The sequence below is a fragment of the Monodon monoceros genome, unplaced genomic scaffold, assembly GCF_005190385.1.
Source record: "Monodon monoceros isolate NGI ecotype Baffin Bay Population unplaced genomic scaffold, NGI_Narwhal_1 Super_Scaffold_2, whole genome shotgun sequence".
Classification (NCBI taxonomy): Eukaryota; Metazoa; Chordata; class Mammalia; order Artiodactyla; family Monodontidae; genus Monodon; species Monodon monoceros.
Genome location: NW_021703776.1, coordinates 12,013,833 through 12,038,083, shown reverse-complemented (window position 1 = coordinate 12,038,083; position 24,251 = coordinate 12,013,833).

Here is a 24,251-nt window from a genome sequence, read left to right as displayed (position 1 = left end):
ATTAAATGTTGTTTGATGAAGAGTTTTTTTTTTTTTTTTTTTTTTTTTTTTAGCATCACAACCTTTTTATTATGATTTCCACTGTGCCCAGCCTCTGGGAACATCAGCTCCTTCTGGAGTGGAGGCTGAGCCATGGGGAGGGGCATGCAGCTATAGTGATGGGAAGACGGGGCTAGGGGATGTTCCCCTCAGCTTACTGTCAAGTTACCATCCACAGAGCAGCACATAGGAAGGGCATGAGGGACCAGAGCCCACTGGATCCTCCATTGTTACTTGAGTGCTTTCAGAGTCCTTCTCACAAGTCTGTGTTTGGCCAGGAGACAGATCAGAGACCATCTCTTATAGGAGGCTAAGCTTGATGCCCTTTATTTTACCATGGATCTGGAAAGGGCTTGCTACTTATACCTTGATGTTTTTACAGCACCGTGACTGATTGAAATAGCGAATAATATGTGCTATGGTTTTTAAATTATTTTTTCCTATTGAAAGAGGGCAACCAAAAACCTGCTTTGGTTGAAAATTCTTCTAAAATGAATTGACCCACTAATTGTCCTGGAAGGAACGGAATGTGTTTCTTTGGATGATGTTGTGCCCCAGGTCATCGTTCTGACCAGATGCAAATTCCTTCCCACCATCAGGTGAAACTGAGGACACTTATGATCAGAAATTGTCATGTTCTCAATCTGGGAAGAGCTTAAACTCCAGAAAGATTTAAGTTACTGAGGGGTTTCCACAGTGGGCAGCCCCTAAGCTGGCAGCCCAGTGGGCCTCACCCCTGCTTCACACTTGTGCACTGGGCTTTCCCATGTTGTACCAAGGGTGGTCTGTGGACACAACAGCATAGAGCAGAGGGGATGGTGCGTCACTTCCTAGATTAGGGTATTAAAAAACTGAAGCATCTATTCTGCCTCTCTCTGTTTCTGTCTCCCTGAGTCTGCCTCTCTCTGTCCCTGTCTCTCTCTGTCGCTCACTTTGGGGAAAAGCCAGTTGCCATGGAGTGAGGCATCCCTATGTAGAGTCCCACATGACAAAGAATTAAAGCTTCTGTCCAACAACCAATGAGGAAGTGAATCCAAGAACCACACGAGTGAGTTTGGAAGCAGATCCTCCAGCCTCAGTACAGCCTGACAATGACTGCAACCCTAGCCAACAGCGTACCGACATCTCAGAACCGTGCAGCTAACCCAGATTCCCAACCCTCAGAAACTGTGTGAAATAATACATATTTGTTGTTTCAGCTTTATTTTTAATAGATTAGGTTAGCTTTCGTTTGGGGCAACTTGTGACACAGCGATAGATCACAAATACAGTTCCCCATTAGATTATGGCAAAAAGTCATTTTTTAATGTGTGACTTTCAATTTTGACCTTTTGACGTGATGATTTTCATCAGTTATCTCCACTGTTAAGTGTGATACACCTGTACAGCCCTGTGAGGAGGCATTATAGAGAAAAAGGGACTGAGTTGCCTGCTGTGTGTTGGCCTCTTTGTGGGAGTCCAGGGTGGAAATGATAGCAGTGATGTCAGAGTTGGCAGGTGGGAGCCTGTGGAACACAAATACTGACAAGAAACTTCTGAAAGGACCCCTCAGAGTCACCTCCGCATTCGTGGTGTGTTCTAGACCCACTGGTTCTCAAGAAGGATGGGATCAGCTTTTCCGCCATGGGACATTTGGCAATGTCTGGAGACATTTTTGGTTCTCATAACAGGGGCAGCACAAGGATAGTGTGCTCCTGATGAGGGAGTGAGTAGAGGCTAGGGATGGTGATAAACACAAGCAACAGACAGCCCCCAACAGAGAATTGTTCACCTGAAATACTAATAGGAATGCTGTTGCGAAAGTGTTCTGAAGGAAGCTGATACTTGAGAGAAGAGCAGGTGTCTGACTCATCACCTCTGTGTCCTTTTTTCTTTTACGTTACGTAAGTTTAAGAGAGGAGGGAATTGGGCTCACTGAGCTATAATACGATCTCCAGATAAAGCCTACACGTGTTTTCTTTTTCTTTTTGATGGAAATGTGAAATCCTTGTTTTGACTTTTTGCAGTAAGTGTGCTTCTGTAGTGGAAGGAGCAAGACATTCTCAGTTGTTCTTCACAATGGCAGTTGCATTAAGGACACAGGTCAAATTGTAGGATAAAAGTATTAGTCCTTAATAGAATCAGAGAACTGTAACATGCTTAGGTGAGAGTGGCCAGGCCGTGTTCCCCTCCAGCGCCGTAGGTGACTCTACAGAGGAAGGGGCTTTGATGAGATGATTTCTGAGATCCTTCTGAGATTTCAAGTTCTTGCATTCCATGGTTCTTTCATTTAGGGTCATACTGTGGATGCACGGAGAATGCCATACACATAGACAAAACTGATGGACAGGTTTGAATAATACTGTTTAAAGAAGAAAGGCACTTTAAATGAGGAATTAAGAGGACCCCTTTTGGGTATCTGGTGATCCAGAACTGTAGAGAAGTAGAAAGTTTGCAAAGTTAAATACGTAGGATATAATCCACACATTCCTCAGCACATCTTCCTCTCTTTGCTGTATGGACCCGGTAGATGGCTACTCGAGGAAGAGTTGAGGTGAGATTGAGGTTGAAGTGTTCCGCATGGGAAGGATCTCAGGTCAGACCTAGTGGATTGGATCTCAGTTTCAGCCTCAGTGGAACCCAGCTGACCCCTTGAGCAGCCCATGCCCCGTAATATCCCCTGACACCCCTGAAAACCTAGATATGAATGTCACAGGGTCTTTGCTACAACGTGGAGTTTTCGAGGGGGACCCAAGAACATGAAAAGCAGAATAAGGATGTGTGCAAAACAGTAATCAGCATTTGCGGTTCTGCCCAATTGTTCTGACAGGGTTAAAATGAGGAGCAAACAACTCACGAACAAGCTTCCCACTGGAAAAAGTTACCTCACCCAAGGAAATAATATTTCAAAGAATTAAATAGAAGAAGCACATTTAAAGGTCATAAGATAGAATTTAAGCCTAGATGATGACTTTTTCTTGGCCCTAATTGCCAACTCTATGGCCCTAAGCAAGTTACACCTAGAAGATATGCAAAGGGAAGGGCATGTGGCCACCAGACTTCCGTACCAATCTGTTGATTTTACTCAACTATCAGAACATGGTGAGGCTCTCAGATCCACCCATTCCTTCCCATGTCCGCCATCTCCATTTTAACCCACACTCTTCTTGTTTGCCCTTCTGCCATTCCTGTCCTTTCTTCCAAACGCAGTTTGCAAAGTCACCTGATTAGTAAGGCTTTTGAAAATTCATTCTAGTCCATTCTGATTGTAACTGATTACTCTGCTCCATAGTCAGTGCCTGACTATGTCACCGTCAACAGCATTGTTGAAGATCTTGTGTTTGTTAAGCTTTGGGCAGATAGGATTGGGACAAGGCCCTAAACATCCAGGAACTGGAAACCTAGATGGGAAGGCAGGACCCTTATATAAGATTGATGCAGAATGACTCACAGTGCTACCTAAGATATGCCAGTTCACTTGGAGTTCAGCGGAGGGAAGGGTCTCTGTAATCCAGTGTGTTTAGGAAAGTAATGAGGTAGGAAACAGATTTTCCTCTTCAAAGAAGAGTGAGACTTAAATAAGTAAAGGCAGGAAGAGTATTATATGCACAGGTGAGCAAGCTTTGGAGGCAGGGCAACCATGACATATTTGGAAATAGAGACCTTGAGTAAATGAATTTAGTGAAAGAGGGCTGCTCTATTGGCAATAGACTGGAAGACCGGAGAGGAGCGGATATTAGAGGGTAGCTGGAGGACTGGAAAGCCAGGAGGGTAATTTTTTGGTGGGCACTGGGATGCCACGTAGTTGTTCCAACAAGGAAGTGACTTGCCCACCGCTGTACTTTGGGAAGATGGCCCTGTGGATGTGATAGAGCACACGGATTATAAAAGGACTGGTTCCAAAGGGACTGACTGCCATGATCTGACTGTGAGTCAGTAAGGGCCTGGACCAGAGGTGGTAGTCTTATATGTTGCTTTATACATAGTGTTCCATACATCTATGTCATATCAGCTTAATCAGATTATGAATTCCTTGTAAACCAGAAATACATTTCCCTAGTTTTATAGCATGTCCCTTCTTGTCTATCCAGTGCTCAGAATTAATTGTCTGTTGGTGAGCAAATGTTATTATTACTCGATACATTTTTATCAGACTTAGCTGCTCCGCATAGGTTGTAAACACACAGCATCGGGATGGGCAATCACGTAAGTAGTTGTGATTTCTAATATATTCTCTTTGTAATATATTCTCTAGGGCCAAGGGTACAGAGCCATTTAGATCAGATCAATCATATTCAAGCTGTGAATCCGGAGGGTTTGTTGGAAGATGGAGCCTTGAGAAACCACTGCCACACTTTCAGAGCTCTAGAAACTTACCACCTCATCAGGCTTCAGGATTCATCCTTCTCTGGAAGAAAATGTATTTATATAAAGTCAAGGTTGTGATTACAGTTAGCGCATGGGAGACATTGACGCAAAGTCTGAAAAACTCTGAGGCCATCTGTCTGCCTGCTCCGTGGAAAGTACCAGTCCCTAGTACAGATTGAGGCCGAGCCCATATGCCAATCTGCACAACAGCGCTGCAGTTAATTATGGGATTCTCCCTGGTTAGTTTAGTCATGGCCAGTTAAAATGGCTCTAGCAATTTCCTTGGACCCTGAATTCTAGGTTGCCTTGTTCTACTATTTAACACTTGACTGTCCATATGCTTTCTTTTCCGAGATAGATTGGACATTTCTTAAGGACAGAGTTTGTGTCTTGCACTTCTTTTGGATTCTGCTAAGCACCTAGCACAGAATAGGAAGCTGAGTGAATGCTCAGTGAATATTGTTGAACTGGTCTGCTGAGAAAGCTCACACTCTCCGAAATGTGGGCGACCAGCTATTCTGTTGAACTCATTCTTCAGTGGTGAAGATGCACTCCTGGTTTTAGTCTGAAAGTCTTGAAGAGGTAGTACTGTGTGTTCCAAAGGTTAAAAAGTGGCAGAGAAAGAATGCAAGTGGACATGCCCAGCTGTTCAGTTCTACCCTTGGCATTGATGAAGCCATATCTTGCACCCTTGGCCAATTCCTGTAACTGATTGTTTTACCTTCCCCTCCCTGGCGTAGGTGGCATCTCAGAATCTTTCTTAAGCATCACTTTAGACCACTACTAGAAATAAACCTGAAGTGACACACACACACACACAAATCCATTTTCTATTTCAAGACCTTTGAAGCGATAGCCAGTTGCATCTTTGGAAAAACTGTCTGTAAAACTGTAGGGGCAACATAACATGGACAATAATGCTAATAAGAGGCAACCTTTACAGGTATTTAAATGATCTTTCCCTACATCCTTTTCTTCTCCAAAGATGACTTTATTCTGGTCATGGTGATCCTGTTCTACTTGCACTGATTATTTTAGGATGGGCTTGTGATCCAGTTCTAGCCACTGGGATGAGAGAATCCTACTGGAAGCTTCTGCAAGGTTTACCTTGCCCTTTTTTATTGAATATGAATCAGAAATAATGTAGTCCTAGTTGCCATAGGAAGCCAAAATGTGACCAGGAGAGGAAGCAGCTTTGGGATGAACCCATGCCAAGTATAGCATACGGCAGAGGGAAAGAACCTAGGTTTTTGACAATCCATCAAGTTGTCAATCATTTTGTGCTGGAAGCCTGCTCTTCTGGATTCCAGCCTGTATGAAACACACATTTAGTTATTGTTTTAGCCAGTTTGAGTTACTATTTCCGTTGTTTGCAGCCACAATACCTCTGGGCAGGGGAATATTTTAACTTTATGAAGATTATCTCAATTAATCCTCATAGTAACTGTTCAAGGTTGATACGACCTTCATCCACATTTCTCAGGGGAGGAAACTGAGAATTAGATTGCTGAAGCAAATTTCCAAAAGTCATGGAGCATTTATGCATTGGAGCTGTCATTTGTACTCAGGAACCCCACTCTCTTAAACATTATGCTAGAGTCAAGCTGTCTGTCAATTTATTCCACAGGAAAAAAAACAAGAAAAATGTACAGGCTGGGCATGTTTGAATTTCTAGGAAGTCTTTTTTAACACATTAAAGGGAAGGGGATTATGTGTCTGTACCAAGCTGAAGACATAACTAAGCGTCCGATGCCACCTGTGACTTAGAAGTCTACATACAGAAAGTGTTTTATTTGGCTTCTTTCCTCCCAGCAGGCTGGAGCTCTATTTGAGAAGGAAAGAAGGCTTCACCACCGTAAATCAGACGTTCCTCTGCAAACTCCATATAGGTTGTCTCAGGCCTGTGGAAGGTGGACTTGGTTTGCTGGGATAGTAAAGCCCTTTGGGTTGGGTGAGTGAATCATTGCGCGGAATGAATTTGTGAGCGTGCGTCCCTCCCAGGGCTGCCACTCTTGACAAATGCTGTTCAGCACCAGGGTCCCCACTGTGAACAGACACTGTCTGTGCTGCTTCTGGAGGGGCCTGTGTTTCCTGGAGCCATTGTGGGGGAGCCGTTCCAGGATTCCACATTGTCAGCCTTCTAACTTCCCCTGGGTCAGCCATTCCTTTTTTGACAGTACCCTCCCCCAGAATTCATAAAAAACATTCTCTTCTTCAATATGTACAGGGATTCCCACCCCCTTTTTAAATTAGAGCCTGGATGAAGTTCAAAAACGTTTGAAGTTGAGGGCTACTTGTGATTTCTTTTTTAAGGGATAACTTCCTTTTGTGTATTGATCATTTTAACCAGCTTGAAGCCTCCTTTGGCCAAAGGATGGTCTCAGTTGAACAGAGTTTCTCTTGAGTTACGGCTTGTCATCAAAACTTGAAATGATCTTCAGATAAAATGTAATAAACAATTTAGCGAGAGCTTCCAGAAAATATCTTCCGTGTCATATCCACATGTGTGTCTGGGTCTGTGTGCGTTGACTGGAAATCACATGCGATTTCAAGGTTCATCACTGGATGTTTTCTCCCCAGACATTACCAAGTGGCTTCTAACACTTTGATAAGCATTTTTAGACAAAGCCTGTGTGAAAGTAATTTTGACATGTTTTGTGGATTTTCAGTAATGTACGGCAGGCATGAATGTGTACTCCGTGAGTCGGGGTGGTGGTGGTGGAGGGTGTGAGTAGAGTTTTTCTCAATATGTAACTTTTTTCATTTTACAAAAATTTCAAACATAACTCTCCTCCAAAAACGGCCAACTTTCAAAACTAAGGTCACAGAAATTTCTCTAGGGAATTGACTTCAATGTGAGAGAATTTTAGATTTTTTTTGGAACCTTAACCTTTCTATACCAAGTGCTCACAATTAATATAGAGGCTAGACTTTGAGATTTTCGGATCTAGAAATAAAAGCCTGGCTGAGTTATTAGATACTCAAGGATTTACTTCTTATGATACTGACTCTTGTTTGGCTTAACGTTTCTACAATATGCTCATCACGTTAAATTGTTTCTGCACACGTGTGTGCCATATATTCAGAAAATGCATGGCGACAAACCAGACATGATGAAAACACCAAATATCTAAACAAAGCTCTGGTGTCCATTGTTCTCACAGATAAATGGCTATTCCACCCTCCTCTTATTCACTTAGTTTTATCCCTCTTCTGTGTGTCCCAATACTTCCTTCACCTTCCCAGTGATGGAGAGTATCCTATTTCTCTTTCTTTTCTGGTAGGGCCTACATTATCTTCTTTTATCTTTTCTTCTTTGTTTGGATGGGACAGAGTGAGGGTTAAAGTTGCATTTTAATTTCTAACAGTACTTTCTTTGTCTCTGACATTTCCTTTTTCATTGAAACCTATTCTTGTTTTCTGGATGCCATCTTGTTTCATATCTCTGAAGACTGTTCACCAAAAGTTTTTCCTTTTTTAGAAACAAATTGTCCTCTGTTTCCTAATTATTTCTGTTTTCTCTTGCGTCATTTTTACTCCGTGTTTATCTCTGTCACGCTGCACGTTTTCTCTCGTTGGACAGTGAGATCCTTAGTAGTCTCCTCACATTTATGAATGAAGCAATGGTGACCTGGTTGGTCCTCCTCTGGGCAGGGATGACTGTCTAACTGTTAGGCTCTACTTTAGGGTGAATATGTAGCGAGCTGACCATGACCTGAAAATGCCAGATTCTGGAGTGCTTTGCTCTTGGGCATCAGTGCCTACATTAGCAGGTTTTGTTTTGGTTTGGAAGCCTGTTTTTCACCTGGAAGACAAACACTTTATTGGGCATTATTCATTCTGTTTGTAGGTGTGTGGATGGGTGGATATTATAAACTGTTGCTTTTGTAGACTCTCTCACACCCATTGTTGTCACACTTTTTTTTTAAAGTCACACTCATTTTAAGGATACTCTTCCCTGTCAACCCCCAACACACACACACACACACACACACACATACACACACACGAATGACACTTTCTCAACTTTACTTTCTAAATAACCACTCTTCCAAACACTACATCGTCCAGAAATTTTGGAATTTTTTGTCTACAGGGGACTCCCATCATGTCTTGTCTGTCATTGTTTGTTAATGCCTTTTAACTTATTTGATATGATCTAAAACTTATTTGTAAGGAATATTTTAAAATATACATAAAATTAGAGATAATGGTATAATTAACCTCTGTGTGCTCATCACCCAGCTTCAACAATTATCAGTATTTTGTGAACATTTTATCTCTTCCCTTACTATTGTTTCTTGGAATATTCAAAAGAAAACCCAGACACCATACCATTTGACCCATAAATACCCCAGTATACATCTCTACCTGAGAAATGCATGCATATATGAGCATTCTCTCACCTAACAAAATTAACAATAACTCTTTAATACTACATAGTACACAAACATTATCCAAATTGCTTCAGTTATCCCCAAATAATTTTATAGATTGAGTTGTTTTAATTGAGGTCCAATCATGGTCCACAACATGTCTTCAATGACTACATTTATTAAGTTTCTTTTATTCTGTAACAGTTCTTCTTTGTGTGTGTGAGTGTGTGTGTGTGTGTATGTATGTGTGTGTGTGGTATTAAATTTATCAGCTTCACATGGTAACAAATGACCCCCAAGTCTCAATGTCCATAACAAAAAAAGATTACAGGTTTTTCTTTCTGGCTCACACTGTACATTGTCTTCAGAGTTCGGCAGTGACTCAGCCTCTCTCCATGGGTCTTCTTATTCTGGGACCCAGGCTGTTTGTGTAAGGATGTTCTTGTGGCAGAAGTGAAAGGGCAACATAGCTGATCATGCAGTGACGGGCAAAGCTTTGATTAGACATGACATAGTCTCTTTTCCTCATTTGCCATTGGCCAAGGCAAGTCATGAGGCCCCGTCAAGATTGATGGGGCAGGAAGGTATACAGTTCCACCAGGAGAGTGGCCAGCCAAAAGGCAGTAGGCATGAATGTGTGATCCTTTTACAAATGTATAATCCTTCCTCTTACAGGAAGGGGGAATGAATATTTGGGAAATAATAAAGTCCACTGCACATGCCTTTGATCAAGTAGAGAGACAAAGCCAGACTGTCCTACAGTCTGAATTTAGCTGATTGCTTCCTCATGGTATTGCTTGATTTATTTTTTATGTCCTGGAAACTGATATTTAGGATTAATTCGATTAGGGTTCAATATTTTTTAGGCAAGAGTACTTCATAGATACTTTTCATACGTACTTCCTGTCACGCCACCTTCTGAAGTCACAATATAGTTGATTAACCCACTTTTACTAAGGCTAAATTTGACCCATGGGCTCAGTTGAATTAACCCTTCCATTGAAAAGTTCCCCATCAACCTCCCATCTTACGTTTTCAGCATCTATTTGTGATTATTGCCTAGATCCATTGTTTCATTGGTGACTGTAAAATGATGATTTTTTTCCCTAATTAAATCTATCTTTATTTATTAGATAAGAATAATAAAAAGTTATGGTCAAACTGCCATATTGAATTATAGCTACTGTATTTATTTTATATTTTTAGGTGTAAGAAAAATTTCATTTGAAAAAATTTTACTAAAATCAGTTTAGAAATCATTGAGCCGGAGGATCTCTTGGGTACCTTCCAGCGCTAACGGTTTATGATTCTGTGACCTGTGCTGAACCAGTGTTTCATGACAGGACAAAGAAGTCCAGCTGATAGAGGTTCTGTTGTGATGGCACAAAGGTGGCCAGTTAGATTCTCCCTCTCTTCTGGAGGAGACTGGATTATGATGAAGCCATGGACGGTCCCCCTGGCCATCAGCCTCTTGTTGACCCAAGGGAGAATGACGTTCAAGCCTTCAGTTCTTAGAAGCCATGTAGAATGATTTTTATGCCAAGTTGTACAAGTATGTAAGATATAAAACTGGGATTAAAAAGCATAACAAACATACCCTCTACCCTTTTCTTCCTCCCATCGTCTACTGTGGGACCTTTAGTTTCCTCTAAAGTACCCTGAAACTATTCCCACGTTTTATGGGATAACATGCTCTCCCATGTTCTCAGAAACATGGAGGTATCCGTCATTCACTCATGACCCATCACCCAAAGCCTTGGCTGCTTTGAAACCATCACCTGCCACTCCTGAAGAACACAGCTCTGCTGTATTCTCTGAACTCCCTGGTGTGCTGCTCTGATCTCCTTCTAAGTAGGAAGAATTCCTTTCCTCCATACTTATGTTCCATTTTATTACACAAATAGAAAAGCTACTCTGTTGGGCACTCAACGATTTACAGGGACTTGAGTGAAACAGCCCTCTCCAGTTGCACCCACTGCTTCCTCTCTTGTGACTCAGACACCTGTTTATGGGGTTTAGGAGACTGGATCATCTGAATGACAGTCGACTTTATTGCCTATCAAATGCTCCCTCTCTTGCTTTAGCTTGGACATGCTGGTGGCCCCGTGTCCCGATATGAAAGAGGATATTGTCACGCCCTTTCTTAACATGAGAGTTGCCATGACTCTAGTCATGCCAAGTAAAGCAGCGGGCTGGGAGATAACCTCGGATGTCTTTTCCAGACATCCTTTTCCATGTGGAAGTTGACACTGGCTTCTCCCAAATAGGGTGGTCCTGGAGAGAGTGAAGATGGAACCTTGTTGTTAAAAGGGTTGTGTTTATTCTGAGGTCCTTGCTCCCACTTTAGGGAAAGCCGACTGCAGAAAGAGCAGCAGGAAAAACTGAATTGGGAAGCCTTGGGAAGTGGCATAATCTAAGGCAACATTAAGGGCTAATGTAGTAAAAAGGCAGATGCAAAAGGCAGCAGAGAAAGAGAGTCACTTGGTTTGCTAAGTAAACCAACACTGGTTCTAATTATTGTCTCAATCCCTGAGAAAGGTTCCTTTTCTCACACCTTTGCTTGCTTCCAAGTTTCCTTTTAGACAAAGTCTTGGAAGCTATGAAATGTCCTTGTAGAGACAAAAGCAACTGGCTAGACCTGCCATCAACAGGAAGTTCTCCTGTTACCCTCCAGGCATCAGGGGATGATCCATCAGGCTGAAACTGGGGGGGGGGGGGGATTCATTAATTTTTGAAGATTATGAAATATCAAACACTAAACTTTAAGTTCTTGAAGTCTGGCCAGTAGAAACAATTTTACATAAAGTTCTATTTACTCCTAGTCCAAAGCAGTCAAAATGACCCAGTTGTTCTGTGGGGCATAATCAACTGATGGGATTTCTTTATGGTCGGGTTATAAATGGACCATCTTAGCCGCCTTAGCCATTTCCTTCAGTGAAAACAGATCCTCTTTCCCCCTATGAAAGGCAATACCCAATGATCACTGTAGAATTTATATTATTTGTAGCACACATCAAGAGTGTGTGTGTGTGTGTGTGTGTGTGTGTCTGAGTGAGCTCTCAAGATCCCCAGTGCCATAAACAGAAGACGAACATAGACGTGCTCACTATTAGAACAAACAATAAGGCTCTTAGAGGGTTAGTCACACCAAGGGCATGTAAAATCTGCTTCCCATTGAATTCGGGTTAAAGTTGACTTAAAAATAATAAAGATGCTACAGGGGAACATTGGCCTTTTTGAAGTTGTATCCATTTTGTTGCATAAACGGAACAATAACGTCGCCCATTTCTTGGTCTGATTTTAAAGGGGAGAAAAAGGAGTGATCAGAATTGGTGTTTTAGCAGGTAAAACCAGTTTCATCTTATTTCATTTATTCTAGAACCACTCATTTGTCCTTGGCTATTTCTTAGAAAGATTCCCTATGGTTTGGGGCCTCAAAAAATTGGACCCGTATCTCCCTGGCTCTTTTCCACCCTCCTGGATTATGTGGGTCGTTTGGTTTGCTCCTTCTCAGCAGAGCTTTTTCACTACCTAGTCCTTAGCTCAGACAACAGAGTGCCCAGTGAGAATTATCTTCACAACTCGCTCTCTGAGTCTCCTCCTCGTGGCTCAGCTGTCTTGCCTCACTGAAAGCAAGAGATTACACCATGGCGATCAGAACTTGACGTCCCCGACTTGAGTTTGTGTGGTCAGTTCACTAGGCCTCGCCATGCTTGCTTGTTAACAACGCAGGCTTGTTAATTAGGTATCTATCCAGCTCATGAGATGCAAGAGGTGAAGAAGACCTTTCCCATGTGTATTTGGAATCAAAGCAGCATGCCTCTGGTGGTTTGGGACCTTGGCTCTAGTCACTCAGCTGCTATTTATTCCTCAACTCCGTGTGTGACTTGAGGACCTTAAGGATGTGGGATCAGCAATTCCACTGAGAGTCAGTTGCTTTGATCCATAGGCAACATTACATGGAAGTTAATCGCGTAGACCCTGGAATCCAACTGCCTTAAGATCACACCTTTGTTCTGACATATATTCTGTGTGACCTTAGAAACGTTTCTGAACCTCTCTGTGTCAGTTTTACCTATAACTAAGGCAGTTGATGTAGTTCTTCCTCAGCCCTGAAGGGACAGAAAAACCGTGTCTGCTTACCCCAGGGAGGGTCCCACTGACCTGGCACCCGACTGGGGAAGCAAGACACACAACCACAGACATGGTCTCCAGTTCGTTCAGTTTCCAGGAGCTTCAATAACAGAAAAGTTCTGTGTTCCAGAGAGAGGAATACTATGATTATGGCTCATAAAATCAGACTGGGCTTTCCTTTCACATCCTCTCTCTTGTAAACCTAGTGAAAAAAAAAATCTGACTGTCAAGGAATCCCTACCCTAGGCAAGTTTTATGTTTGGCTTTCCTGACATTTGGTTCTTTAACTGGGATCAGACTCACTGCAAGATGTTTATGCCTGATAAGCCCACTGGAAAATTTTCCAAGGCAGCAACAGGAGCTGCTACCTGGCCGATCCTCTCTTTAATTGCTGGCATAGGCAGAGAAAACACTCAGGAACCTTCCGCAGACTGCTTATCTCCCTGGAAGGGTCTGTGTCAACATTAACTCTTTGCAGTTCATGATTGAAAATGAAACTCTAGGCTTCCTGACTTGTCTGTTTTTCCCTCGCCTGTAACCTTCCAGTGAGGGAACAAATGCTTTGGGATTCCTGGAGAGATGGGCCTTCGCTCGGACTGTGCAGTCCCAGCTCAGTGGACAGCTGAGGCTGGCGGATGCCCTTCAGCTTGGTTGACTCCTCAACTTTTAAGATTCAGCTCGTGTTTCCTGCTATGCTAGATGGTGGGGAGCTTTTTTGAAAGGAATTATTCTTTCCTGAAATTTTCAAACAGAGGTCACAGTGACCTGCTGAGGATGTAGGAATGGCCGTGGCAGTTTAGACTAGTAGAAACGTGGTGAGCACCTTTTGCTTGGTAGAAATGAGCAAGGGAGAGACGGCCCCAAGGGACAGGAAGACAACTGGTCATTCTAAAGAGTGTGGTGGAGTCACCGAACATAGAGTGAGTAGAAGGAGAGCAGTGACTGGGAACAGGAGAGGCATGCAGTAGGACTGGCCTTTGCTTTATGGTTGTTTGCTTGTTCATCTGAACCTTTCTTTTCTTCCCTGAAGGGAATCTTGCATCTGGTACAGTTGTTGAGAGCACAGCCCTGGTGTTAGACACACCTGGGTGAGAATTCCAGCTCTGCACTTGCATGATATAGACCGTGGTCAGGTTGCCTGAATTCTCTAGACCTTGGTTTCCTCATTATTAAAGATACATTAAATGAAAAGTAAACACGAAGCACCTCGAGTGGTACCTGCCAAATAATTCAGTGGCACCAAAGGGCAGCCAGTGGCAGTGATGGTAGTGGAGGGGGTGTGGAGCAGTGATGACGGTGTTCAGGTGGTGGTGATGGTCATAGCGTCAGAGGAAGAAGAGGCAATAATGTAAGTAAGCTCTAGATTTTTCACCACCTGATTCAATGGTCCTTCAAGGGTGCCATAGCAGAGGTACTGGCTTGGAGAAGAACCAGAGCTTGTTGGCTTCACCCCTCTACTGCCTTCTCCAAAGTGCACTTGTCCGCCACTTCTGCCTGCTTTTCATGCAACCAGACCTACAAATGGAAAAAAATAAGACGGGTCAATATTCCCAACACCTGCCTCACCTGAGCTCCTCAGAGACCTGGAGGTGAAGATTTCCTAAGAGCCCTGGCTAGAGCCTGGCCTTTGAGTCTTCCTCTCTGGGGACCCCCATTCCCCTTCCTGGATCCCCAGCCAGACAGACCAGGTGGTTTTCCATGGCATCAGACTGAGGTCAGACTCAACCTCAGTCCTCCAAGGGAAAAGTACCATTTCCTTTCTTCAGTCCTCTGGAGCTAACCTTCCTTCTGTGATGATTGGCCTTCTCCCAGTGTGGCTCATCAGCCTGGAGCCCGGCCTGATGCTGACCCCTGATGTCTTCCTGAGACAGGGTGAGACCTGCTGGGAGGGAAGGCAATCATTATATCATTCCGAGGCCATGTAAACACTTCCCTTCTCTAATGAATGGGCTCCAAAGGGCAGGATGACTTGACTTGGTGTGGCCTGCCTCAGCCAAGGGTGTGGATGAGAACTTAATGTCGGCGTTGGGAACATTTAGATATCAATTTCCCGACTTTTTCTCATTACAACAAAATGTTAATGCTGTTGTGGAAGGACCTTCACCTTTTTTTTTCCCCCTTTTAAAAGACTTTACAGAAGCACAATAAGAAACCAGCCTATTAACAGTGCACTGTCCAAAAAGTGTCATTGTATCATGTGGCGTGGAGGCCTAGGATATGTGAAGATGAGTCTCAAGGGTTGTGGGAGAGAAAGCCATGCTTGTAAATGAGGCAAAATAATGCAACAGCTAAGACAGTGCATGATAGAGTCATGCAGAGGTGGGCTCGGATTGTCACCTCGAGGTGGGAAAGAGGACCAGGGGAGACTGGGCATAGCTAGTGGTGGGGAGAGTGGCTTGGGATGAAGCTGAAGAGCAAAGCAAAGGCTGGATGCTATAGAGCATCCCAAGTCCTGGAGAGTAATGTGAACTGAATTCTACATATAATGAGGAAGTCATCAGGGGGGACTGAAGTGGCTGAGTGACATGATCTGACTTTTGAGAAAGAAAGACCACACTTGTTTGGAAGATGGGCTGAGTGGTAGCAGGACCGGAAGCTGGAAATGAGCTGGGAAGCTACTGCGGTGGTCGGAATAAGAGGTGATGATCATCTAGACTGCTGAGAGGGTCGCGGCGGGGGTCATGTGGACAAGTCTAGATTCAGATTTATTTTAGGTATAGAACCACAGAGTTCAATAATGGATTAGAAGAGCAGTGAAGACAGAGAGGGTGGAATCGACACAACCTGTTAAGTTTCTAGATGCAGCCATCAGGCCGTGAGTGGTATTATTGACTGAAATGGAATATATGGCTTGAGGATCTGCTTTGGCAGGAGAATAAAGAGTTCTGTTTTTGAGACATTTCAATAGTGTCTCAAGGAGGCATTTGTTTATCTAGGACCTTCTGGTGTCTCAGGAGTGGTGTGGGCTGGAGACACAAAAGTGGGAGGGCCGAGCTTCCCAGGGGAGAGGAAAGGGCCAGAGCTCTGGGACTAACTCCCAGTACCTCCGAAATTTCATGTTTGGGAGGGGGAGGCAAAGGACACGGAAAAGAAGCGTTCAGAGAGTTTGGATGAAAAGCAAGGGGGTGTGGCATCTGGAAGTGGGAGGGGCCAGTGCCTTCCCACGTGGCCGGCCTCTCACAGGACCAGGTGCCCTAAGTGCTCACTGGGAAGGCATGGCTCTAAGCGTTTGGCACTAAGCATCCTATTTGATCCCTGAAGTGGCAGAGCTGGGGTTGAAATGGGGGCTTCCTTGCTCTTAAATCCATGTCTCTTGGCCCACAGCAGCCCTTCTCTCCCCCTCTGCCCACAGTGTGGATTGAGAGGCTCTGGGAAGATATAGAAATGGCTCTCCATGAAGTTTGAACCACAGAGTAGAGAGACACCCAACGTGAGGGTGGCAGCAGCGTTTTTGGACCATCCAGATAAGCTTGATTTGCATAGGATGCAACGATGAATGACATTCTCAGCCTTGTGCTTTAAAGCAGGGACATAGGTTTCTTGAAAGCCCTGTCACAGAATATTGAAGGCCAGATGCCCTTTGGGGATGGCAGCTGGGAATATCTCAGCGGGGACCCGATGGATGGATGGATGGATGGATGGATGGATGGAAGGATGGATGGATGGGGTGACCTGTGCGTTCCCGGACCTCAGAGGGAAGAAGGTACAGCCCAGATGGGCCTGCTCACTGCCTCTGCTGGAGTTGGGGAGGCCCAGGAGGGGCGAGGTGCCCGGCAGAAGCCTGAGCAGAGCCCTGTGACCCAGCCTGCATGTACTGAACGCATCCAGCTGGGGCAGGGCGGCGGCCATTCTGCTCCCGGACCCTGAGCCCTGGCTGCTGCCGTCCTCCCCACGCTGTCAGAGTGAGTTAGGCTGAGACAAACAGCCTGTGGCCTGATGCCCCATGATTGTTTCATTTGACTGATTTTATTGTGGCACAAAGAAAATGCAGGGAAGGAAATGCAGTCGCGCTAGAGCTTGACTGTGACACTGTGACGGAGGGAGCTGGGAGATCCCGGCGTTAAGCCGCGACCCGAGACAGGTCCACAGGCCGCGTTGGCAGCGCGGAGCCCAGTGGGCAGGGATGCGGGCCCTGCCTGACCTATAGGTGGGTTGACCGGCCACCGTGGCCCCGGGGGGACATCTGGAAAGCAGGGGCCATCGATCTGTGGCTTCTGGCTGGGCCAGGTGGTCTGGAAGCACACGGCCTGCAGGGCTCCCTGGGAGCACAGCTAGTTTCAGACTTGAGGGCTGTGTGCTCTGCGGGGCCGGCCTTCCCGAGAGGAGCGGGCTGGGAAACAGGGCCCTGGGATGCTCATACCTCATCTCTGAGCACCACAGTCCTGACACGAGGGCTCCTGGGGACCCTTGCGCTGTCTGACCACGAGCCCTCACTGCCTTTAGAAGCAGAAACAGAGCGATGGCCAGGCCTCACACCCCACTCCTCACACTTCCTGGGGGCCTGGGAGGGGACTCTTGCCCTCACAGACTCAGATCCCTTGCCGTGGAATCCCACGTGTACACATAGTACAGCCCACCATCACCAACATCTCCTCCAACCAAAAAATAAGTGAACTGACCTCCTTTGACTCTGTTATTGCCTGCTGGACACAGTCCTATTTCACGAGGTCTTTTCCCAGCAAAACTTCAGGAAAGATCTGTCCCCTCGTTCTTACTTCACATTCGTTCCTGGGCCCGAGCTCCTCTCTTCTGAAATTGCCAGTGGGCAGGGGTGGGAAGGAAGGGGGGCTGTGAAGCATCTTCTCCCTTGGTGCACAGGCCTGGGGTCCTGAATAGGCCACCCCTCCCCCATCCCCCTCTATCACTTTGGTCCACACAGCAACTTGGAGGGGGGCCGTCTTTAAAAAATGGAAATTTCTTCCAACGCTCCCATAGTTTCCTTTCACAATCGAACCAGTCCTAACTGTTTCCCCTGGCTCTGACCCCACCCACCTCCCTGGCTTCCTCTCCTGTTTCTGGGCCCCCAGAATGCTGCCTCCTCAGATCCTGTCCTAGCTGCTCACCTGTCAGGTCTCTGCTCACAGGTTACCTGCCCAAAGAGTCCTAGTCTCACACCCTATACTAAATGGCCCCTCTCTTCTCCCCTGCCTTGCTTTCTGTGAAACACCTGCCGGCCATATGATTTATGTGGTCGTGTTTCTGTCCCTTTTCTCCTGTGGAAGGCAAGCTCCATGCGGGCAGGCATCTTTCCATTTCTCATTCAGCATGGACAGCATGCCAGGCACACAATAGTTGCTCAATAAATACGAATCAATCACTGGGTCAGTAAAGGGTCCGTGAGATTGCTATACTGGGGGATGAAGGGGAAGCAGGGGAGCAGCTGGAGAGGCGAGTAAGGCTCAGAGTGTGCAGGCCCTTGGGTCTGTGTGAATATGGTTGGTCTTGACCTTCTAGGAGGTGGCTGAGCCACAGAGGAGCTTCACCCGGTTTGGGGACAGGATCTAAGTTGTGTTGTAGAATGATCACTCCAGTGGCTGGGGAGAGTGGGTTGTATCTCCTAGAAGCAGCGAGCCCATGGGGGACCGTTGCAGCAGGTCACCAAGAGCCTTCAGCGAGGGACAAGGCCTGGAGGATTTCAAGGGCGGGAAGCAGAGAAGGGGATGGAGTAGGGGAGCCAGAGAGCAAACTTGGTGATGCCTCAAGGGGCCCTGAGATGGTTCATTTCTTAGGAGAGGAGAGTTCCCATAGATAAAGGACAAACCTTTTAGGTAACTGAAGAAGACTTTCTGCAAACAAAATCAGAACTTCCATGACGGGTCAGATCAAAGTGGAGTGGCTCTCACTGGGGGCCAGGGAAGGGGTCCAGAGCCAGGCCTGCCCCCTCCACTAGGTCCCCCCCAGTACTTCTCCTCCCCAGCTGTGGCCTCCCAGCCACTCTGACAGCACCCCGGGCTCTGAGGGGCAGGGCGGGAGAGCTTGACAGTGTGTAGCTCCGCCCTTCTCTCTGCAGACAGACTGGCACGCCTGGCCCCCTCCCAGCCTGATGGGCAGGACAGAAGTGCTCTGTGAGGCCCTCCCTACCCGTCCTGGCCCTCCATCCGCCTCCAAGTCCCCCTTGGCACCCCGGCTGCTATAAATACACCGTGTGAAGGTAATGACGTGATGGAACAGAAGTGGCTCAAAGCCTGCTGGCTCCGGGCTATTGTGTCAGCAGCACACCTCTCGGAGAAATACATAAAAAGACCAGCGACTCAGGGCGTGACTAAACGCACTGGCTGAAAAGGAGAGAAAGAATGAAGGCGAAAATACAACCACAAACAAAACTCATAAGACTACATTATGGGCGTTCCCGAGAGAATGAAAAGGCTCCCAAAAGGTAACCCCAGTCCTTCGAGCACACAATACGGTTTTTATAAACTTCCAAGACTCCCTGCTACATGTTTTTTTTAACATTTCACCCCCACAATACACTTTTTTCTTAAGGAAATTAAACACACAACACCTACTGTTTAATTTAAAGAGGGAAAAAAACAAACCAACCAGAAACCCTCTCCATGTTGAAATGTCATTAAAAAGGGTGACACAGAGTGGCGAGGCCAGGAAATTGAGTCTTTAACCTGGTACCTCCCCGAGCCCGGCAGTGCGCACTGTTACATATCGCTGTGCTCCAAAGCAGAAACTAAGCTTGATTCAGAAGACAAAGGGCAGCCTAGTCAAGGAGGAGCTTCCACGTCAGCTGCCCACCAGGGCTGGGGATCACAGTAGCACGGGGACCACAGCCTCTGTCATTGTGGAGCTGCTGCCCCGCGTGCACCAGGAGGAGAGAGCCCTCACGGGACAGGCTGTGCTCTCTAGCTCTGCCAGGTTGGCTTGTGCTTCTTCTTAAATCCTCTCCCCAACTCTGCTCGTCTCAAATCTTGCTGTCCTGCAAGGTCCAGGGCAAGCACCATGGTGTCCGTGAAGCCATCTTCAAGCCCCCAGCTTTTTCTTCCTCCGGCCCCTCTCTGCCCCCGTGCAAACCTGTAGTTCAGATTTTGAAATCGGAGTTCACGGCCATGTTCCACCATGTTGGACAGATTACTGAACCTTGCCTGTAAGGTGAACTAGTTGGGTGGATTAAGTGAGATGGTGCCCATGAAACACTTAGCCTGGGGCGTGGCCCCTGGTGAGTTTCAATCCTCATTGCCTATGATCGTAGCCAGTGCAATCTGCCTGAGTTGCTTCCTCACCTCCGGCGTCCTGTCAGCCACTGGGAGGACCAAAATGCACACCGTTGTCAGGGCCCCGGACTTCATTAGCTCACAGGCTCTTGCGGAAGCTCATCGCTTATTTGCACTTCTTTCTCGGCATTGGTCACCTCTGTTTCTTACGCTGGGATCGTAGCTCCTCTCTCCTCCCAAGAGGGTTGGCTTTATCGCTCCCATTTTGCAGGTGAGAAAACCAAGACCCCCGAGAGGTTAAGTAGCTTATCAAGGTCCCTGCAGTGAGGAGAAGCTGTGGCTGGGGTCACCCCACGTCCATCCGTCACCAAAGCCTCAGCCTCTACTGCCCACTCTTGCCTCTCAGCGATTTGCAGATAGAGAAGTTTGGGTCCTGCGGACATCAGGTGTTGCAGGGCTACTGAGTGTGCGTTTGGTTAGCATCCTACTTGAAATGAGAGTGAATAATGCTCACTTGAGTTTTCATCTTTCCTGCGTTTCAGTAGTGTGTTTTCACGGTAAAGGAGAGATTTTGGATTTCCTGAAGAAACTGTTACGTTTTTCTCCACGTCCAGCCTTACGTGTGCCATGCCGGAGGTTAATGTGGACAGTTGTCTTGTTCATCTTACAACCGTGAAGCAGAAGTGACGGGTCCAAGCTCATACCGCGCAATGGCAGTGGAGTTGGTTAGAGCACCCACCTCCTGCCCAGCTCTGAGGGCATCAGGCTTGGGGGTGGAGGTGTCATCTTCCCAGGAGGACAGGACTTTCCTTCCAAGCTACTCTTTATCCTTAACCCGTTTTGCTGGGAAAACCCGGCTTAGAATCAGACAGGTGACTTCTTAACGCTGCAGACTCCTGAACCCAGCATGGGCCTTCTGCATCAGGCCCTGAGGGGAGCTGGGAATTCCCATACTTAACTAGTCCCCTGGTGGCCCAGGACACTGGAAAGAACAGTGCTTTCTCCAGGGGGAAGTGGCCTTTGTGAAGCAGGCTGCCCAGACTCGTGCTGTCTCACTCACTACCACCTTCTTCAAAGATGCTCACTTGGTCCTCAACAACTATTACTTAAACCATGACCGTGGGCCTAGTAGATGTGAAAGAAAACTAGTCTTTGAGGCTGTTGATCTCCAGAGTTCATTCTACAGATCTGGCTGGCTAAAACAATAGAGCTTGTTTGGTTATCAAAGGAATATTCCTGGCTCAGGCCTGGGCTGGGTCGGTGCCAAGGGACCCTGAGAAAAATGCAGAAGAAATACGAGGGGCCTCGTCCACGGAGAGCATGGGGTCCTCTCAGGAAACTACCTGTGTGCGTGAAACCACAGGGAGCAGAGAAGCTTGCTTCCAAGAGAGCTGAAGGAACTCAGGACAGAGTGAGAACCGCAGGGCAGGGGCGAGGGGGCCTTCGCCAGAAAAATGGCACCTTGTCGATTTTTCATTTAGGAGGTGATTGGTCTGTACATTATTTTTCCTCAAAGGATTTTAGGTGGTTTTCAAAAGCACATGCAATTCAACATGATAAACGAGGGCAAATATACATATAATAATAAGTCCGGAGATTATATTTGGCCCATTGGGCATAAATAAATAAATACATTTGGAAGGATGTGTGTGAGTGTGTGTGTGTGTGTGTGTGTGTGTGTGTTTTGCAGGGGTGGGATGGGGGAGGGTGTCCCGACTCTGACCTTGCTGTTTCAGGTGTTTCGTCTTGTGATTCATATTCTCTTTGGCTTTGGGAAGCTTGAAGTCCATTACAGAGTAGATATTCCAGATGACTTCCAGCTCTGACATGAATTGTAAGCAGAGCTTGGTTACAAAGAATTGGTATAGTCACCCAGAGACTTCAGTGACCAATGACTGGGGAGGTCACTAGTGAGAAATGGATAGTAGCTGTGGCGCACGGGCTTAGTTGCTCCGTGGCATGTGGGATCTTCCTGGACCAGGGCTCAAACCCGTGTCCCCTGCATTGGCAGGCGGATTCTTAACCACTGCGCCACCAGGGAAGTCCCAGGGCAGCCGTTTTCTTTAGTCTAACTCTCCTCCTCTGAAGGGCTGTGCAGCTGTTTCTGGGGTGAGAAGTAAATCTATATGGGCCTCAGCCAGAACGAGTGTCACCTGAGGGACAGCTCCCAGTGCAGGAGACCCCACGTCCACACTGTCCCCTGGGTAGAGACTCACAGAAAGTGAGAGAGAGAGTTGAGAAGGGGAGAAAAGAGCCCCGGGGAAGGAAGAGAGGGATGGTCTTGGTGAGATTGTAGCTCTGTTCAGACTCTGGTCTGTTGAGACTGAGGTTCACTCTGAGAACTTCCTTGGACACCGAGCCTGCACGGCAGACACAGGCCCACTGGTACCAGGTCACTTCCGGTCCTGAAGTCACTTCTGACACAATTCGCATTTTGGTTATATCCCCCCCACCTCAGAAAAAATAGAAACAACCTTCTTTCTTGGCTAAACCTTCCTCTGGCAATCCCTGGAGAAAGGAGGAGCTTTCTTTCGTCACACAAAAGGTGAAGGATGGCATCTAGACTCCCAATCAGGACAGTTTTTAGCATGAAATGGCCTCCATCTCTAGCCTTCATTTCCAAATTTTGCTCCACATCCTTTTGTCAAAAAGAAAGATCAGCGTTCAAAGGACTTGAGGGTCTTGAAGGGAGCCTCTGTCCCCCCAGTAAGGCTGATAATGTTGACCCATTTGGCCAACGACCGTGAACTCATTAGCACTTGATATCGTTGGGCATTGAAGATCACGGGAAAGGTGAACCTCTCTAAGGGCAGTCCCGTGTGGCTGTCACCCACTCTTCGCCCAGCTTCCAGCGGACATACCATGCTTCGTGGCCAGCCAACCATTCACGGCCTCTCCGACGGCGCTCACACCAGCAATCATTATGACTTTATTATAGCTCCTTTCAGCAAGTCGTGAATTTTTACAGCCAGATTACAAGGCTGTTTACAGTTAAGTGGCAGCAAGTACTTTTAAAGCGAGTACTGTAGATGTTTTTTTATGACTGAGTTTGCACCATCAGAAACACAAAGCATATAGGCAGAACCCAGAACGCCAGTCAGACTGTTTAGGGTTCAACTAAATAGGGTAAAGAAAGGGGCTTTGTGTTTGCCTGATGGAAGCAGGTCCCCATCGGGCCGAGGCTTAGATTCCATTGCCAAACCATGAGGTCTTTGTATATGTACCAAGGATGGGTTGATCCTATAGTTTAAAGGACCTAATTTGCTTGATTAACTGTACTAAAATTAAGATAATTACACTGCAGTTAAAAAAATTCTTTGCTATTGTACGATTCCACTTCTATAGGGTATATAGAATAGTCAAATTCATGGAGACAGAAAGTAGGATGGTGGTTGCCAGGGGCTGCGGGGGAGGGAGGAATGGGGAGGTATTGTTTAAGGGGTATAGCGTTTCAGTCTGGAAAGATAAAATAAATTCTGGAGATGGATGGTGGTGATGGTTGCCCGACAGTGTGAATGCCCCTGAACTTAAAAATGAGCAATTTCATGTTAATGTATATTACCACAATACATTTTTTTTATTTGGAAGATGAAGACATATACTACTGTCTTCAGGTACAGGATAGAGATTTTGGATTGGAGAAAAAACAATATATATAGTAACCCCTTTCTTAAAACACATATTTAGCTTCCTATTCTAGTCTTTGACAACACTGATATCCAGGGTTAGTATAAGACAATTAAAACATTTTAGGTTTATCATTTCAGCCAGGTTTGCCTGAGTAACAGTGGAAGATGGCATTTTTATTTTTATTTTATTTTTCAATCCTCAATAATGCTTATTATTAAACATAAATAATAACCGTAACTAAACTTAAACTTCGTTTTAAAATTTATAATTAAACAAATGTAATTAAAGTAGAATAAAGCAATGTTAAATGATCTATAGATAGGGATAATTGTTTAATATAAAATGGAATAAAAGTAGAATTATTGAGTTACATTTATGATTTTATGTAACAGATATATCTTTTTCAGTGGGCCTATTCCAAAAAGCAAAGGCAAAAACAAAATTATACATATTTAGAAGTACTAAACATTTTAACTATGAACATAAACAGTTTTCTATGCTGTATTCCAGAACCAGATAAATGCTCAGATATTTCATCTTAGAAGTTGGGCCAGATATTTAGTAA